Here is a 17,701-nt window from a genome sequence, read left to right on the forward strand (position 1 = left end):
TGGTTCTGGTCAGCTTTTTGCTGCAATTATTCATGCCGTTGGCTTGTGTTCTGTTGAATGCCACGTTCTGCGGCATGCTTAAGGTGTGAGCTGGTAAGATGCTCACCTTAGTTTAACAATAAATCCTTTCCTCGAAATGTCCGTCTCCATGGGCACAGTTCCTATAACTGGAGTCTGGAGGAGGGGCATAGAGGGAGGAGCCAGTTCACACCCTTTGATAGTCTTAAAGTGCCCATGTCTCTTGCGGATCCCGTCTATACCCCATGGTTCTTAATGTGACCCCAGCATCCTCTACGGACTAAGAGAAAAGGATGCCCTTGCGCACTATCCTGACTTCTCCTCCCGTCTGCTTACTTTGTGCCTTCCAACGCACAATGCAAACTACAGGTGGTGCTGCAGGGCCCACACCCTTTTACTTGCCTTACAGAACAGCTCTGGAGCTGTTACAGTGCCCAGCTGCTGCAAGAAATCAGCTTGAATGCTTCAGGGGATGGGGCATGGCCAACATGAGCCCCACACCAAAGGAGGGTGGGGGTGTTTAATGAGAACTAGGGGTCATCCAAGCACTGCAAAAGGCCGCCATGCCCTGCACGCCCCTTTTCTCTTTTAATGGCAGATGAGGGTTCCAGCCAACTTTGGCCCACTGCTTGAATAACATCACTGTATGCAAATCCGTCTGCTGCAGACCTTCCCCCAGGAAGGCTTGTACTAGATGTTGCATATGGTTTGATATTTGATGGTGCTTCAGTATTAGGCAGCCTTCCGCCCTCCCATGTTCATCTGAAAAGATGTGGTCTCCCTGCAGTTGTTGTCCCCAGACGAGAGTTCCCTTGTGCTTCCTCAGTTGAATCTCCTTAACTTGACGGGGGAGGGGCTGCCCGAGCAGCCACCCTCCCCAGCCCTATCCCAACTCATACTTATTTTGCATATGTGATCTCTTGATCATGAAGATTGTTCTCACAGGGTGAGGTTCATCCATTATATTTTAAAATAGGAAGGTACAAATTACATATTTGAATTGCATTTATGTGCTGGATTCAAATGTCCCCCCCCCCCCCTTCCTTTCTCAATTGTGCCCGTCAGCAGCTATTCTAAGGTTGCTGCCAATGGGTGTGACACATTAATTTCTTCTGTGGGGTACACTGGACTCCACAAGGATTCACATTGGGGTGTAGAGTAGGATCTTGATCTGAGGCACCAACCGGCTCAAAGCTTTTGACTGTTCCCAAGATGCTCAGTGCATTCTCCTCTATAACCCCGCTTCCATGAACAGGGAGCTCAGTTTGTAGTTGGTGCCTTCAGTAGCAGGCCACTTAACAGGGGCCTGCCTCAGGCAGCCTATTCTTAGCTATAAATTTTGACAAGAAAAGAAGAACTTGTTTTATGAGAATCTACAAGGGCTGCAGCAGGCTAGGTCTAATAGACATCTTTACTGCAGCTTCATCACTCCCAGCGGCGCTGTATACTCCCGTGCCCTGGTTGCTGGGTCACTGCAGCGGAGGGTCCGGTTTCATCCTAAGGTCAGTCACACACACACCACCCTTCCGGATCACGAGGCCGCTGATGAAGGGGAGCGTGGCCGTAGGGGGTGGACCGTGTGCGCACTGGCGTGGACACTGATTACTGGGCAGCCGCTCCACTAGCCACCAGGTACAGTTAAGGAGCACAGGTCTGGGGGTTTTTCTCCTATATTAACCCAATTTTGTACTGCCCGCAGCGCATTGTGATAGGTAATAGGGCCTGATTCAGGTTGGATTGCAATCACAATAAGCGATCCAACTGCAAAAATTGCTAAGAGCATACGCATGTGCCTGCATTTTCTGCGGCACCCCGCAGAGAATGCGATCGCCTCTGCCTGTCAATCGGGGCGGGGGGGGATAGGTGGGTCAGCAACACTCCATTTCCAAGTCAGGGATGGAGCGGTGCGGGGGCAAGGCTTCAAAATGGGGTCTGCAACGGAGTAGACACAGGGGGCGTGGTCACAGCGGCTGTATGACATCACATTCAGCCGCTGTGATCACAAAAATGGTGGCGGCTTCCTGCGCGCACATACAGTCTGCACCAGCAGGAGGCTACACCATTTTTTATGATCACGCTGAACTGCAGTGCGACTGCAATTACAGCATGGTCAAGAAGGGAGGCGTCATGCTGGGTGGCCATGCCCTTTCACTGTGCAGGAGCCAGCACCGCTCACACACTAGTCCCCGGGTGCAGCCCCCAACCCCCGGGACACCCGGAGCAACAAAATGTAGATTCAGGCCACCAGGCCACGCCCCTACCTATGAAACCATGCCTCCTTTTTACCATTGCGCTGCTTATCTGCGCGTACTGCATTACAATCTCCCTCGCCACCTCTCTGGGTGTCACCAGTGATAGTGACACCTCTGCCATGCTTGTAGCAGCTGGTCCTAAGATCTACGCCTCAAGCCCTGAGTGTTTGCCCTTGTGACTTGTTGATCATCATAGCGAAGCAGATGCTTACAGAAAACTGCAGGGGCTTAGATTGAAAATAAAAAAATTGATTGGTATAAGGTAGAGAGGAGCGGGTTCGGTTCTCCGAGAACCGAATTCCCCACGAACTCCACGTTGTTTACACTGGTCCGAGGCAGGCTCGGTTGTTCCCGCCTGACTCGCAAAACCTGAACAAGGGAAAATGTCATCATCCCGCTGTCGGATTCTCGCGAGATTCGGATTCCATATAAAGAGCTGCGCGTTGCCGCCATTTTTACTCGTGCATTGAAGAGAGAGCGGAATGGACGTGGCTATGTTCTCTCAGTGGAAATCTCAATATCAGTGCTCAGTATCAGTGGTTACTTATTGCTGCTCAGTAATACTAGTAGTGTGTCTCTCCTGCTCAGTGTCAGTTCTCAGTAGTATCCTCATCAGTGCTCAGTATCACTGCTCATTGTCTTGTGCTGCATTGTGGTGCTCAGCATACTACAGTACATTACTAATAGTCCAGTGCTGCATCTTGCTGCTCAGTGTCAGTTCTAGTATCCTCATCAGTGCTCACTATCACTGTTCATTGCATTTTGGTTTTCTGTATACTACAGTAACATAGTAATATAGTAACATATAGTAACATAGTTTTTGAGGTTGAATAGAGGCAAATTGCCCATCGTGTTCAACCTGTTTTAAGTTGTGATGATTCTACATACTTGCTGAATAATGTTTTATGACTAGTTAGCTACTATAACTCATGTTACCCCCGGATTAACCATGTTGATATTTTAAGTATTATAACCTTAGATAGCTTTTTCATTCAGAAATGTATCCATTCCTTTTTTAAATCCAATTACAGAGTCCGCCATTACCACCTTCCCTGGCAGGGAATTCCACATCCTGATTGCCCTAACAGTGAAGATCATAGTATCTCACCTGGCAGGTAAGTAGGAGTTGGGCTAGAGCTGTGGAGGATTGCTGCTCGGGCACCCCCTGTCAAGTGAAGGAGATCCAACTGAGGCAGCACAAGGGAACTCTCGAAAGAAGAACAAGGCTAGAGGAAGATCTGAGACAAAGAAATCTGACTTTTACCAGAGCTGACCAGAGGAAAGCACAAACACAGTCCCCCACTACCACAAATAATGCAGTCGAGTTTCCCACATTGGGGAAATCACAGGGGTCAGCATACCCAGAATGCAATGAATGAACCTCACCCTGGGAGAACAATCTTCATGACCATGGTATCTCCTGTGCAAAATAAGTATGATTTGGGATAGGGCTGGGGAGGGCCGCTGCTCAGGCACATCTCTGTCAAGTAAAGGAGATTCAACTGAGGCAGCACAAGGGAACTCTCATCTGGGGACAACAACTGCAGGGAGAACACATATTTTCAGATGAAAATCTTGGTCATGCTCTGGTTTCTCTTCAGAACGAACAAATCTTTCGCCTTTTACTAAAGATTTCCGTGGAGAGGAGCAAAACTGAGTTTTACCTCAATTTTTGCATGCCCCATCTTTTTGGATTTTCTTTTATCGGTTTAAAGATAGAATGAGTGTGCTTTAATGAAAGCTCATTTGCATAGAAATTACAGTAAATGTTTGTTTCTTTTCAAACAGAACTTTCTTGACCATGCTACTTGCTTGAAAGATCTGGGAGCACATGGAATACAGTACAAACCATGCTTATAGCAAGGAGAAGCCAGGTGAGAAATCTGCTTTCTTTCAAATTGGGCGCTCACTTTGATCTGAATGAGGACTGCTGGCATGGCACTCAGGCGACAGGTGGAATCTTGGTCATGCTCTGGTTTCTCTTCAGAATGAACAAATCTTTCGCCATTTATTAAAGATTTCCGTGGAGAGGAGCAAAACTGAGTTTTATCTCAATTTTTGCATGCCCCATATTATTGGGGTTTCTTTTATCAGTTTAAGGACAGAATGAGTGTGCTTTCTTGTTGGCTTTAATGTAAGTTTATTTGTATAACAATGACAGTAAATGTCTGTTTCTTTTCAAACAGAACTTTCTTGACCATGCTACTTGCTTGAAAGATCTGGGAGCACATGGAAAAGAGTACAAACCATGCTTATAGCAAGGGGAAGCCTGGTGAGAAATCTGCTTTCTTTCTTTCAAATTGGGTGCTCACTTTGAGCTGAATGAGGACTGCTGGCATGGCACTCAGGCGACAGGTGGAATCTTGGTCATGCTCTGGTTTCTCTTCAGAACGAACAAATCTTTCGCCTTTTACTAAAGATTTCCGTGGAGAGGAGCAAAACTGAGTTTTATCTCAAATTTTGCATTCCCCATCTTATTGGGGTTTTATTTTATCTGTTTAAAGATAGAACGAGTGTGCTTTAATGTAAGCTCATTTGCATAGAAATGACAGTAAATGTTTGTTTCTTTTCAAACAGAACTTTCTTGACTATACTAATTGCTTGAAAGATCTGGGAACACATGGAAAAGAGTACAAACCATGTTTATAGCTAGGGGAAGCCTGGTGAGAAATCTGCTATCTTTCTTTCAAATTGGGTGCTCACTTTGAGCTCAATGAGAACTGCTGGCATGGCACTCAGGCGACAGGTGGAATCTTGGTCATGCTCTGGTTTCTCTTCAGAACTAACAAATATTTCGCCTTTTATTAAAGATTTCCGTGGAGAGGAGCAAAACTGAGTTTTATCTCAATTTTTGCATGCCCCATATTATTGGGGTTTCTTTTATCAGTTTAAAGACAGAACGAGTGTGCTTTCTTGTTAGCTTTAATGTAAGTTGCCATAGATGCAGTGAAACACACGTGTAGGGCACGGCGAGTCCGCGTGTATTTGACTCATGTGAAATGTTATAAAACAAAAATATATGATTATGATGTTAGCTGTTAGTCTCCACTAATAGGGAATAGAAGCTGAGCTATAAGAAAGGAATACACTAGATATGATGTCACTTAGCAGATACAATGTCTAAAGTGCATACAGATAGCTACTAATAACTCTTGATAAGAAAGTATATCAGTGTGGGTATATTTATATGATGGGATATTGGGACTAGTGAATATATATCACTCCTGCTGTCCAGATTGGCAATAACCAGACAATTATGATAAGAGTAGAGATGTCACATGGGCTGCTATAGATATTAATTTAATGCTGTATGTGTCATTTGTTACAAATGGATACATTTTCTATGAGTCAGCCTAGCAGCTGCATGTTCTAACAGAACACTATCCTCACACAGAATCTGCTAACCTTGAGATAACTAAATGACAGTGTGTAACAGTCTCTTTACTATAAGACTGTTACAAAGTAATATATATATTTGAAGTCAGTCTAGCAGCTGTGTGTTCCAGCAGTTTATAAGACAAAGAAAATCTCCTATTGTGGAATCTAGACACATGGGACTGCTGGCCTGTGTCATACTATTTCTATGTAATACCAGTAACATGTATATAACTGTTACATAATTGTTACAAATGGATAAATCTTTGAGTCAGCCTAGCAGCTGCATGTCCTAACAGGACACCATAAATCCTTTACAGTGTAACAAATTGATTGGTAACACTTAAAGGCTGGAGAGCAGTTATATGCCTTACTAGCATACTCAATATACCACATTATTACACCAGTTACCACGATTATTGACAGCGCATTTGATATATTATATTACCCTCACACTGAGTCTGTTTACCTTTAGATAACTAAGTGACCGAATATGTAACAGTTTCTCTATCATAAGACTGTTACAAAGTGAGATAGATATATTTGGAAGTCAGTCAAACAGCTGTGTGTTTCAGCGGTTTATAAGAAAATTCCTCATTGTGGAATCTGGACCACTAAGGGTTATTATATATATAGCACATGGAATTGCCACATCTCCCTATATGATAATTTCATTACACTGTAACATAATAAGAATTAACTCTTTAACAGTGTAAATAGAGAGTAATGAATCTCTGACACATGGAATATATTATTTCTTAGATGAATTGGATAAACCATTATGACAGACACTTTGCTTCCTAATAAGAATTGAGGTGGCTATACCTCTAAGGAAAGCATTATTGCCTACGCCTAGATCAGATTAAATAAGATCTGGCTGAATATATGAAGGAAGGTTGCTATTTATATGAGAATTGGAATTGCTATATTCCTTAAGGCAACCCCACCGATTGATATATGTTGTCAATTAAGTATATCTGAACGGCTATATCTGGACCAGATTTAATAAGATCTGGCTGATTATATGAAGGAGGGCTGCTATTTATATTGGAATTGCCATATTCCTTAAGGCAACCGCACCTGTTGGTATATCTCGCCAATTAACTATATCTAAACAGCTAAATTAAAGCTATTCATCATTTTTTTAGTTTGGATATTAATAAATATGATCTTTCCATGATGCATAGAGATTTCCCTATCAAGTGATTCCTTATCCGATATAGAAAGCTATCCCCCTGTGGTATTGAATTTAGGAATATAGTCTTAGGGGACACAGAGAAATAAGTGATCCCCATCTACCTAAGCACCCCACAAATTGGAGGTTAGCTTACCGGTTATACTCAATCACCCCCACAAATTCGCCAATGGGGATGGCTTCCCGGGAGGTAACCCCTATTGAGTGAAGGGAGTATATAGGATACGACCCAGTGGTACCTGACGACATAGATACTAACAGCTATTTAATAACATTACGCTAGAAAGTGATTATTAGCAACATATATATCTATATAAACAACCCCGCCAGGGTTGTGCCTTCAAAAATAATCACACACGGACACGCTTTTTAAACCTTTTTTTCACATCTCTTTATTCTTCTTATGCACATGTATGTTAGTTCTGTGATTTTAACCTTTATGTTTCACTGCAGTTTGGGATAATAATATTAATATTTATCCAATTTTAATACATACTTAATAAAGGTTATATTTTATGATTCATTCATTCTGTCCAGTGCGTCAACAGTGCAGATTTCTTCTTGTTTTTTCTCCCAAATTCTATAACAATGACAGTAAATGTTGTTTCTTTTCAAACAGAACTTTCTTGACCATGCTACTTGCTTGAAAGATCTGGGAGCACATGGAAAACAGTACAAACCATGCAGTATCACAAGAGCCTTTATTTGATCTTTCATGAAGATAGAGCAGAATTGAGGACACGTCAACAATTTCTGCCGAAGGTGGTTCATCTTTCCACATGGTGCCTTTGGCCACTGACACCTTCGTTGAGTCAAAGTCTCTGGCTGTGGTCAGAACTTTGAAAATTTATGTCACCAGAACGGTTCAGATTAGGAAAACAGAGGCTCTGTTTGTCCTGTATGCTCCCAACAGGATTGGGTGTCCTGCTTCCATGTAGACCATTATGCGCTGGATCTGTGGTAAGATTCAGCATGCTCATTCCATGGCAGGATTGCCGTTACTGAATTAGGTGAAGACCCATTCTACTAGAAAGGTGGGTTCATCCTGGGCAGCTGGTCGGGAAGTCTCGGCATTGCAACTTTGCCGAGCAGCTATTTAGTAAACACTTTTGCTAAGTTTTACAAGTTTGATACCTTGGCTGATGATAACCTCAAGTTGGGTCATTCGGTGCTGCAGAGTCGTACGCACTCTCCCACCCGTTCAAGAGCTTTGGTATAACCCCATGGTTCTTAATGTGACCCCAGCATCCTCTAGGTCGTATGAGAAAATAGGATTTTAATACCTACCGGTAAATCCTTTTCTCTTAGTCCGTAGAGGATGCTGGGCACCCGTCCCAGTCCATACTGTGTCTGCAGTTATTACTTGTGGTTATACACATGTTATGTTATGGTTCTGGTCAGCTTTTTGCTGCAATTGTTCATGCCGTTGGCTTGTGTTCTGTTGAATGCCACGTTCTGCGGCATGCTTAAGGTGTGAGCTGGTAAGATGCTCACCTTAGTTTAACAATAAATCCTTTCCTCGAAATGTCCGTCTCCCTGGGCACAGTTCCTATAACTGGAGTCTGGAGGAGGGGCATAGAGGGAGGAGCCAGTTCACACCCTTTGAAAGTCTTAAAGTGCCCATGTCTCTTGCGGATCCCGTCTATACCCCATGGTTCTTAATGTGACCCCAGCATCCTCTACGGACTAAGAGAAAAGGATGCCCTTGCGCACTATCCTGACTTCTCCTCCCGTCTGCTTACTTTGTGCCTTCCAACGCACAATGCGAACTACAGGTGGTGCTGCAGGGCCCACACCCTTTTACTTGCCTTACAGAACAGCTCTGGAGCTGTTACAGTGCCCAGCTGCTGCAAGAAATCAGCTTGAATGCTTCAGGGGATGGGGCATGGCCAACATGAGCCCCACACCAAAGGAGGGTGGGGGTGTTTAATGCGAACTAGGGGTCATCCAAGCACCGCAAAAGGCCGCCATGCCCTGCATGCCCCTTTTCTCTTTTCATATGCAGATGAGGGTTCCAGCCAACTTTGGCCCACATCTTGGATGACATCACCGTATGCAAATCCGTCTTCTGCAGACCTTCCCCCAGGAATGCTTGTACTAGTTGTTGCATATGGTTTGATATTTGATGGTGCTTCAATATTAGGCAGCCTTCCACCCTCCCATGTTCATCTGAACAGATGTGGTCTCCCTGCAGTTGTTGTCCCCAGACGAGAGTTCCCTTGTGCGTCCTCAGTTGAATCTCCTTAACTTGACGGGGGAGGGGCTGCCCGAGCAGCCACCCTCCCCAGCCCTATCCCAACTCATACTTATTTTGCATATGAGATCTCTTGATCATGAAGATTGTTCTCACAGGGTGAGGTTCATCCATTATATTTTAAAATAGGAAGGTACAAATTACATATTTGAATTGCATCTATGTGCTGGATTCAAATGTCCCCCCCCCCCCCTTCCTTTCTCAATTGTGCCCGTCAGCAGCTATTCTAAGGTTGCTGCCAATGGGTGTGACACATTAATTTCTTCTGTGGGGTACACTGGACTCCACAAGGATTCACATTGGGGTGTAGAGTAGGATCTTGATCTGAGGCACCAACCGGCTCAAAGCTTTTGACTGTTCCCAAGATGCTCAGCGCATCCTCCTCTATAACCCCGCTTCCATGAACAGGGAGCTCAGTTTGTAGTTGGTGCTTTCAGTAGCAGGCCACTTAACAGGGGCCTGCCTCAGGCAGCCTATTCTTAGCTATAAATTTTGACAAGAAAAGAAGAACTTGTTTTATGAGAATCTACAAGGGCTGCAGCAGGCTAGGTCTAATAGACATCTTTACTGCAGCTTCATCACTCCCAGCGGCGCTGTATACTCCCGTGCCCTGGTTGCTGGGTCACTGCAGCGGAGGCTCCAGTTTCTTCCTAAGGTCAGTCACACACACACCGCCCTTCCGGATCACGAGGCCGCTGATGAAGGGGAGCGTGGCCGTAGGGGGTGGACCGTGTGCGCACTGGCGTGGACACTGATTACTGGGCAGCCGCTCCACTAGCCACCAGGTACAGTTAAGGAGCACAGGTCTGGGAGTTTTACTCCTATATTAACCCAATTTTGTACTGCCCGCAGCGCATTGTGATAGGTAATAGGGCCTGATTCAGGTTGGAATGCAATCACAATAAGCGATCCAACTGCAAAAATTGCTAACAGCATACGCATGTGCCTGCATTTTCTGCGGCACCCCGCAGAGAATGCGATCGCCTCTGCCTGTCAATCGGGGCGGGGGGGGGAGAGGGGGGTCAGCAACACTCCATTTCCAAGTCAGGGATGGAGCGGTGCGGGGGCAAGGCTTCAAAATGGGGTCTGCAACGGAGGAGACACAGGGGGCGTGGTCACAGCGGCTGTATGACATCACATTCAGCCGCTGTGATCACAAAAATGGTGGCGGCTTCCTGCGCGCACATACAGTTTGCACCAGCAGGAGGCTACACCATTTTTTATGATCACGCTGAACTGCAGTGCGACTGCAATTACAGCATGGTCAAGAATGGAGGCGTCATGCTGGGTGGCCATGCCCTGTCACTGTGCAGGAGCCAGCACCGCACACACACTAGTCCCCGGGTGCAGCCCCCAACCCCCGGGACACCCGGAGCAACAAAATGTAGATTCAGGCCACCAGGCCACGCCCCTACCTATGAAACCATGCCTCCTTTTTACCATTGCGCTGCTTATCTGCGCGCACTGCATTACAATCTCCTTCGCCACCTCTCTGGGTGTCACCAGTGATAGTGACACCTCTGCCATGCTTGTAGCAGCTGGTCCTAAGATCTACGCCTCAAGCCCTGAGTGTTTGCCCTTGTGACTTGTTGATCATCATAGCGAAGCAGATGCTTACAGAAAACTGCAGGGGCTTAGATTGAAAATAAAAAAATTGATGGGTATAAGGTAGAGAGGAGCGGGTTCGGTTCTCCGAGAACCGAATTCCCGACGAACTCCATGTGGTTTACACTGGTCCGAGGCAGGCTCGGTTGTTCCCGCCTGACTCGGAAAACCTGAACAAGGGAAAATGTCATCATCCCGCTGTCGGATTCTCTCGAGATTCGGATTCCATATAAAGAGCTGCGCGTTGCCGCCATTTTTACTCGTGCATTGAAGAGAGAGCGGAGAGGACGTGGCTATGTTCTCTCAGTGGAAATCTCAATATCAGTGCTCAGTATCAGTGGTTACTTATTGCTGCTCAGTAATACTAGTAGTGTGTCTCTCCTGCTCAGTGTCAGTTCTCAGTAGTATCCTCATCAGTGCTCAGTATCACTGCTCATTGTCTTGTGCTGCATTGTGGTGCTCAGCATACTACAGTACATTACTAATAGTCCAGTGCTGCATCTTGCTGCTCAGTGTCAGTTCTAGTATCCTCATCAGTGCTCACTATCACTGCTCATTACATTGTGGTGTTCTGTATACTACAGTAACATAGTAATATAGTAACATATAGTAACATAGTTTTTGAGGTTGAATAGAGGCAAATTGCCCATCGTGTTCAACCTGTTTTAAGTTGTGATGATTCTACATACTTGCTGAATAATGTTTTATGACTAGTTAGCTACTATAACTCATGTTACCCCCGGATTAACCATGTTGATATTTTAAGTATTATAACCTTGGATAGCTTTTTCATTCAGAAATGTATCCATTCCTTTTTTAAATCCAATTACAGAGTCCGCCATTACCACCTTCCCTGGCAGGGAATTCCACATCCTGATTGCCCTAACAGTGAACATCATAGTATCTCACCTGGCAGGTAAGTAGGAGTTGGGCTAGAGCTGTGGAGGATTGCTGCTCGGGCACCCCCTGTCAAGTGAAGGAGATCCAACTGAGGCAGCACAAGGGAACTCTCGAAAGAAGAACAAGGCTAGAGGAAGATCTGAGACAAAGAAATCTGACTTTTACCAGAGCTGACCAGAGGAAAGCACAAACGCAGTCCCCCACTACCACAAATAATGCAGTCGAGTTTCCCACATTTGGGGAAATCACAGGGGTCAGCATACCCAGAGTGCAATGAATGAACCTCACCCTGGGAGAACAATCTTCATGACCATGGTATCTCCTATGCAAAATAAGTATGATTTGGGATAGGGCTGGGGAGGGCCGCTGCTCAGGCACATCTCTGTCAAGTAAAGGAGATTCAACTGAGGCAACACAAGGGAACTCTCATCTGGGGACAACAACTGCAGGGAGAACACATATTTTCAGATGAACATGGGAGGGCAGAAGGCTGCCTAACACTGAAGCACCCCCAAACAACAAACCAAATGCAACTACTAGTGCAAGCATTCCTTGGGGAAGGCCTGCAGCAGATGGATTTGCATATGGTGATGTCATCCAAGCAGTGGGTCAAAGTTGGCTTCAACCCTCGTCTGCATATGAAAATAAAAAAGGGGTGTGCAGGGCATGGCGGCCTTTTGCGGCGCTTGGATGACCCCTAGTTTGCATTAAACACCTCCACCTTCCTTCGGTGTGGGGCTCATGTTGGCTATGCCCCAGCCCCTGAAGCATTCAAGCTGATTTCTTGCTGCAGCTGGGCACTGTAACAGCTCCAGAGCTGCTCTGTAAAGCAAGTAAAAGGGTGTGGGCCCTGCAGCACTACCTGTAGTTTGCATTGTGCGTTGGAAGGCACAAAGTAAGCAGACGGGAGAAGTCAGGATAGTGCACAAGGGCATAGAAGGGAGCGGCTCAAGAAAAGAGAAGTGGAAACAGACAGCAAACTAGGCTGGAGAGAGACCTGAGACAAAGAGATCTGAATTATACGAGAGCCGACCAGAGGAAACACAAATTATGTAATCAAGTGTCCCACATTTGGGGAAATCGTAGGAGCAGCACACCCAGAGTGCATTGGGTGAGCCTTGCCCTGGGAGAAGCACCTTCCTGATCATAGTATCTCACCTGGCAGGTAAGTAGGAGTTGGGCTAGAGCTAGGGAGGGTCGCTGTTCGGGCACCCCCCTGTCAAGTGAAGGAGATCCAACTGAGGCAGCACAAGGAAACTCTCGAAAAAAGAACAAGGCTAGAGGAAGATCTGAGACAAAGAAATCTGACTTTTACCAGAGCTGACCAGAGGAAAGCACAAACACAGTCCCCCACTACCACAAATAATGCAGTCGAGTTTCCCACATTTGGGGAAATGACAGGGGTCAGCATACCCAGAATGCAATGAATGAACCTCACCCTGGGAGAACAATCTTCATGACAATGGTATCTCCTATGCAAAATAAGTATGATTTGGGATAGGGCTGGGGAGGGCCGCTGCTCAGGCACATCCCTGTCAAGTAAAGGAGATTCAACTGAGGCAGCACAAGGGAACTCTCATCTGGGGACAACAACTGCAGGGAGAACACATATTTTCAGATGAACATGGGAGAGCAGAAGGCTGCCTAATACTGAAGCACCCCCAAACAACAAACCAAATGCAACAACTAGTACAAGCATTCCTGGGAAAAGGTCTGCAGAAGACGGATTTGCATACGGTGATGTCATCCAAGCAGTGGGCCAAAGTTGGCTGGAACCCTCATCTGCATATGAAAAGAGAAAAGGGGTATGCAGGGCATGGCGGCCTTTTGCGGCGCTTGGATGACCCTTAGTTCGCATTAAACACCTCCACCCTCCGTCGGTGTGGGGCTCATGTTGGCTATGCCCCAGCCCCTGAAGCATTCAAGCTGATTTCTTGCAGCAGCTGGGCACTGTAACAGCTCCAGAGCTGCTCTGTAAGGCAAGTAAAAGGGTGTTGGCCCTGCAGCACTACCTGTAGTTTGCATTGTGCGTTGGAAGGCACAAAGTAAGCAGACAGGAGAAGTCAGGAGAGTGCACAAGGGCAAGGGCAGGGGCTCAAGAAAAGAGAAGTGGAAACAGACAGCAAACTAGGCTGGAGAGAGACCTGAGACAAAGAGATCTGAATTATACGAGTAGCCGACCAGAGGAAACACAAATTATGTAGTCAAGTGTCCCACATTTGGGGAAATCGTAGGAGCAGCACACCCAGAGTGCAATGGGTGAGCCTTGCCCTGGGAGAAGCACCTTCCTGATCATAGTATCTCACCTGGCAGGTAAGTAGGAGTTGGGCTAGAGCTGGGGAGGGTCGCTGCTCGGGCACCCCCCTGTCAAGTGAAGGAAATCCAACTGAGGCAGCACAAGGAAACTCTCAAAAAAAGAACAAGGCTAGAGGAAGATCTGAGACAAAGAAATCTGACTTTTACCAGAGCTGACCAGAGGAAAGCACAAACACAGTCCCCCACTACCACAAATAATGCAGTCGAGTTTCCCACATTTGGGGAAATCACAGGGGTCAGCATACCCAGAATGCAATGAATGAACCTCACCCTGGAAGAACAATCTTCATGACCATGGTATCTCCTATGCAAAATAAGTATGATTTGGGATAGGGCTGGGGATGGCCGCTGCTCAGGCACATCTCTGTCAAGTAAAGGAGATTCAACTGAGGCAGCACAAGAGAACTCTCATCTGGGGACAACAACTGCAGGGAGAACACATATTTTCAGATGAACATGGGAGAGCAGAAGGCTGCCTAATACTGAAGCACCCCAAACAACAAACCAAATGCAACAACTAGTACAAGCATTCCTGGGGGAAGGTCTGCAGAAGACGTATTTGCATACGGTGATGTCATCCAAGCAGTGGGCCAAAGTTGGCTGGAACCCTCATCTGCATATGAAAAGAGAAAAGGGGTATGCAGGGCATGGCGGCCTTTTGCGGCGCTTGGATGACCCTTAGTTCGCATTAAACACCTCCACCCTCCGTCGGTGTGGGGCTCATGTTGGCTATGCCCCAGCCCCTGAAGCATTCAAGCTGATTTCTTGCAGCAGCTGGGCACTGTAACAGCTCCAGAGCTGCTCTGAAAGGCAAGTAAAAGGGTGTGGGCCCTGCAGCACTACCTGTAGTTTGCATTGTGCGTTGGAAGGCACAAAGTAAGCAGACAGGAGAAGTCAGGAGAGTGCACAAGGGCATAGAAGGCAGCGGCTCAAGAAAAGAGAAGTGGAAACAGACAGCAAACTAGGCTGGAGAGAGACCTGAGACAAAGAGATCTGAATTATACGAGAGCCGACCAGGGGAAACGCAAATTATGCAGTCAAGTTTCCCACATTTGGGGAAATCGCAGGAGCAGCACACCCAGAGTGCAATGGGTGAGCCTTGCCCTGGGAGAAGCACCTTCATGATCATAGTATCTCACCTGGCAGTTATGTAGGAGTTGGGCTAGAGCTGGGGAGGGTCGCTGCTCGGGTACCCCCCTGTCAAGTGAAGGAGATCAAACTGAGGCAGCACAATGGAACTCTCGAAAGAAGAACAAGGCTAGAGGAAGATCTGAGACAAAGAAATCTGACTTTTACCAGAGCTGACCAGAGGAAAACACAAACACAGTCCCCCACTACCACAAATAATGCAGTTGAGTTTCCCACATTTGGGGAAATCACAGGGGTCAGCATACCCAGAATGCAATGAATGAACCTCACCCTGGGAGAACAATCTTTATGACCATGGTATCTCCTATGCAAAATAAGTATGATTTGGGATAGGGCTGGGGAGGGCCGCTGCTCAGGCACATCTCTGTCAAGTAAAGGAGATTCAACTGAGGCAGCACAAGGGAACTCTCATCTGGGGACAACAACTGCCGGGAGAACACATATTTTCAGATGAACATGGGAGGGCAGAAGGCTGCCTAATACTGAAGCACCCCCAAACAACAAACCAAATGCAACAACTAGTACAAGCATTCCTGGGGGAAGGTCTGCAGAAGACGGATTTGCATACAGTGATGTCATCCAAGCAGTGGGCCAAAGTTGGCTGGAACCCTCATCTGCATATGAAAAGAGAAAAGGGGTATGCAGGGCATGGCGGCCTTTTGCGGCGCTTGGATGACCCTTAGTTCGCATTAAACACCCCCACCCTACTTCGGTGTGGGGCTCATGTTGGCCATGCCCCAGCCCCTGAAGCATTCAAGCTGATTTCTTGCAGCAGCTTGGCACTGTAACAGCTCCAGAGCTGCTCTGTAAGGCAAGTAAAAGGGTGTGGGCCCTGCAGCACTACCTGTAGTTTGCATTGTGCATCGGAAGGCACAAAGTAAGCAGACAGGAGGAGAAGTCAGGATAGTGCACAAGGGTATAGAAGGGAGGGGCTCAAGAAAAAAGAAGTGGAAACAGACAGCAAACTAGGCTGGAGAGAGACCTGAGACAAAGAGATCTGAATTATATGAGAGCCGACTAGGGGAAACACAAATTATGCAATCAAGTTTCCCATATTTGGGGAAATCGCAGGGGCAGCACACCCAGAGTGCAATGGGTGAGCCTTGCCCAGGGAGAAGCAACTTCATGATCATAGTATCTCACCTGGCAGGTAAGTAGGAGTTGGGCTAGAGCTGGGGAGGGTCGCTGCTCGGGCACCCCCCTGTCAAGTGAAGGAGATCCAACTGAGGCAGCACAAGGGAACTCTTGAAAGAAGAACAAGGCTAGAGGAAGATCTGAGACAAAGAAATCTGACTTTTACCAGAGCTGACCAGAGGAAAGCACAAACACAGTCCCCCACTACCACAAATAATGCAGTTGAGTTTCCCACATTTGGGGAAATCACAGAGGTCAGCATACCCAGAACGCAATGAATGAACCTAACCCTGGGAGAACAATCTTCATGACCATGGTATCTCCTATGCAAAATAAGTATGATTTGGGATAGGGCTGGGGAGGGCCGCTGCTCAGGCACATCTCTGTCAAGTAAAGGAGATTCAACTGAGGCAGCACAAGGGAACTCTCATCTGGGGACAACAACTGCAGGGAGAACACATATTTTCAGATGAACATGGGAGGGCAGAAGGCTGCCTAATACTGAAGCACCCCCAAACAACAAACCAAATGCAACAACTAGTGCAAGCATTCCTGGGGGAAGGCCTGCCGCAGATGGATTTGCATATGGTGATGTCATCCAAGCAGTGGGTCAAAGTTGGCTTCAACCCTCGTCTGCATATGAAAAGAGAAAAGGGGCATGCAGGGCATGGCGGCCTTTTGCGGCGCTTGGCTGACCCCTAGTTTGCATTAAACACCTCCACCCTCCGTCGGTGTGGGGCTCATGTTGGCTATGCCCCAGCCCCTGAAGCATTCAAGCTGATTTCTTGCTGCAGCTGGGCACTGTAACAGCTCCAGAGCTGCTCTGTAAGGCAAGTAAAAGGGTGTGGGCCCTGCAGCACTACCTGTAGTTTGCATTGTGCGTTGGAAGGCACAAAGTAAGCAGACAGGAGAAGTCTGGAGAGTGCACAAGGGCATAGAAGGCAGCGGCTCAAGAAAAGAGAAGTGGAAACAGACAGCAAACTAGGCTGGAGAGAGACCTGAGACAAAGAGATCTGAATTATACGAGAGCCGACCAGGGGAAACACAAATTATGCAGTCAAGTTTCCCACAGGAGTATATAGGATACGACCCAGTGGTACCTGACGACATAGATACTAACAGCTATTTAATAACATTACGCTAGAAAGTGATTATTAGCAACATATATATCTATATAAACAACCCCGCCAGGGTTGTGCCTTCAAAAATAATCACACACGGACACGCTTTTTAAACCTTTTTTTCACATCTCTTTATTCTTCTTATGCACATGTATGTTAGTTCTGTGATTTTAACCTTTATGTTTCACTGCAGTTTGGGATAATAATATTAATATTTATCCAATTTTAATACATACTTAATAAAGGTTATATTTTATGATTCATTCATTCTGTCCAGTGCGTCAACAGTGCAGATTTCTTCTTGTTTTTTCTCCCAAATTCTATAACAATGACAGTAAATGTTGTTTCTTTTCAAACAGAACTTTCTTGACCATGCTTCTTG

The 17,701-nt window shown here is 46.4% G+C and overlaps 13 non-coding genes and 1 pseudogene across 13 annotated transcripts; 4 read left to right on the forward strand and 10 right to left on the reverse strand.

The window, feature by feature from the left end:
• Positions 1–3,544: 3,544 nt before the first annotated feature.
• LOC135047771 (U1 spliceosomal RNA) lies at positions 3,545–3,707 on the reverse strand. The gene has a single exon (XR_010239756.1). It is a non-coding gene; the product is annotated as a U1 spliceosomal RNA (small nuclear RNA).
• Positions 3,708–3,851: 144 nt separating this feature from the next.
• On the forward strand, positions 3,852–3,967 carry LOC135047748 (U5 spliceosomal RNA). The gene has a single exon (XR_010239733.1). It is a non-coding gene; the product is annotated as a U5 spliceosomal RNA (small nuclear RNA).
• A 270-nt stretch (positions 3,968–4,237) lies between these two features.
• On the forward strand, positions 4,238–4,353 carry LOC135047753 (U5 spliceosomal RNA). The gene has a single exon (XR_010239739.1). It is a non-coding gene; the product is annotated as a U5 spliceosomal RNA (small nuclear RNA).
• A 286-nt stretch (positions 4,354–4,639) lies between these two features.
• Positions 4,640–4,755, forward strand: LOC135047732 (U5 spliceosomal RNA). The gene has a single exon (XR_010239717.1). It is a non-coding gene; the product is annotated as a U5 spliceosomal RNA (small nuclear RNA).
• Positions 4,756–5,030: 275 nt separating this feature from the next.
• Positions 5,031–5,146, forward strand: LOC135047757 (U5 spliceosomal RNA). The gene has a single exon (XR_010239742.1). It is a non-coding gene; the product is annotated as a U5 spliceosomal RNA (small nuclear RNA).
• A 6,628-nt stretch (positions 5,147–11,774) lies between these two features.
• LOC135047658 (U1 spliceosomal RNA) lies at positions 11,775–11,938 on the reverse strand. Its single transcript, XR_010239653.1, has one exon. It is a non-coding gene; the product is annotated as a U1 spliceosomal RNA (small nuclear RNA).
• A 671-nt stretch (positions 11,939–12,609) lies between these two features.
• On the reverse strand, positions 12,610–12,772 carry LOC135047722 (U1 spliceosomal RNA). The gene has a single exon (XR_010239710.1). It is a non-coding gene; the product is annotated as a U1 spliceosomal RNA (small nuclear RNA).
• Positions 12,773–12,924: 152 nt separating this feature from the next.
• LOC135047805 (U1 spliceosomal RNA) lies at positions 12,925–13,088 on the reverse strand. The gene has a single exon (XR_010239790.1). It is a non-coding gene; the product is annotated as a U1 spliceosomal RNA (small nuclear RNA).
• Positions 13,089–13,756: 668 nt separating this feature from the next.
• On the reverse strand, positions 13,757–13,920 carry LOC135047701 (U1 spliceosomal RNA). The gene has a single exon (XR_010239692.1). It is a non-coding gene; the product is annotated as a U1 spliceosomal RNA (small nuclear RNA).
• Positions 13,921–14,072: 152 nt separating this feature from the next.
• On the reverse strand, positions 14,073–14,236 carry LOC135047778 (U1 spliceosomal RNA). Its single transcript, XR_010239763.1, has one exon. It is a non-coding gene; the product is annotated as a U1 spliceosomal RNA (small nuclear RNA).
• A 670-nt stretch (positions 14,237–14,906) lies between these two features.
• Positions 14,907–15,069, reverse strand: LOC135047717 (U1 spliceosomal RNA). The gene has a single exon (XR_010239706.1). It is a non-coding gene; the product is annotated as a U1 spliceosomal RNA (small nuclear RNA).
• A 152-nt stretch (positions 15,070–15,221) lies between these two features.
• Positions 15,222–15,385, reverse strand: LOC135047775 (U1 spliceosomal RNA). The gene has a single exon (XR_010239760.1). It is a non-coding gene; the product is annotated as a U1 spliceosomal RNA (small nuclear RNA).
• A 702-nt stretch (positions 15,386–16,087) lies between these two features.
• LOC135047718 (U1 spliceosomal RNA) lies at positions 16,088–16,222 on the reverse strand (annotated as a pseudogene).
• Positions 16,223–16,374: 152 nt separating this feature from the next.
• On the reverse strand, positions 16,375–16,538 carry LOC135047795 (U1 spliceosomal RNA). The gene has a single exon (XR_010239780.1). It is a non-coding gene; the product is annotated as a U1 spliceosomal RNA (small nuclear RNA).
• Between the last annotated feature and the right edge of the window lie 1,163 nt (positions 16,539–17,701).

The sequence above is a fragment of the Pseudophryne corroboree genome, unplaced genomic scaffold, assembly GCF_028390025.1.
Source record: "Pseudophryne corroboree isolate aPseCor3 unplaced genomic scaffold, aPseCor3.hap2 scaffold_941, whole genome shotgun sequence".
NCBI classification, from domain to species: Eukaryota; Metazoa; Chordata; class Amphibia; order Anura; family Myobatrachidae; genus Pseudophryne; species Pseudophryne corroboree.